A 920-nucleotide genomic window follows, 5' to 3' on the forward strand; every position below is an offset into this window, starting at 1 on the left:
CAGATGAAAGCTCAATTGTTTTGCTTTGTAGTGTATTGTCTATGTTCCGTATGGTGAATCTTGAGAACAGTGCTGTGTTGTTGAAGCCAATGCAATTTCCCAACACTGCCTATGGAATATAGTTGATGATAGCTCCTTGCATATAGCTGTAGATTATCATCTCCTTTTCTTTCTCGAGGATTGTTTCCAAAGCTTTAATTTCAATGACTGTAAGCTATGCATAATTTTGTAGTTGTTGTGTCGGCCATACTGAAGACATTGTTTAGCTTCTGTCATGTTTTATCAAAATTCGAGAGCCTATCTTTACATTAACCCTATTCAGACCGGGCTTTTTTGGTCATCCCTGGACCGGGGGGGGCTTTTGAGGCCCTCCACTTCTAAGTCCTATAACTCTAAAACGACGTGCCGTAGGGCCACCAAATTTTCAGGATATGATAGCGACATAATATCTGACAAGTATATGACGTTTGACGTTACGTTGACGTAAGATGACGTAATTATGACGTCTTCAATTTAATTACATTGGCCAAACCCATGAAAAATGGGTATTCTCAGAAAACTTCAAGTTATGCTGCAAAAATGTAACAACAAGTGCAGATAACAGAATAATAATGTTTATTACGACTTGCGTTACCAATAGCGACGTCAATGACGTCAATATGACGTCATAAAATGACGTCATGCACATCTAAGATACGAGTTGGGCTCCGCCATATTATATCCACCACCTTGAATTTTTGAAAATACTTTTTTTGCAACAAATAATCACAAAGGGCAATGGAAATAGACTAAATTCATCCATTTAGATGGTTTTTGATGAAAAAATACCAGGTAGTTACAAATTTTAAGGGATAATTAGCTTGTTATTCTTGATCTGGCCATTCGGTCCGCCATCTTGGATTTTACGAGTGCACGTTTAA

At 37.7% G+C, this 920-nt stretch overlaps 1 protein-coding gene across 1 annotated transcript in view; it reads right to left on the reverse strand.

Moving 5' to 3' along the window:
* Nucleotides 1–920, reverse strand: part of LOC118425123 — a 10,334-nt gene that overhangs the window by 2,093 nt on the left and 7,321 nt on the right. The window lies entirely within an intron of this gene.

Source organism: Branchiostoma floridae, chromosome 10 (assembly GCF_000003815.2).
Source record: "Branchiostoma floridae strain S238N-H82 chromosome 10, Bfl_VNyyK, whole genome shotgun sequence".
NCBI lineage: Eukaryota > Metazoa > Chordata > Leptocardii > Amphioxiformes > Branchiostomatidae > Branchiostoma > Branchiostoma floridae.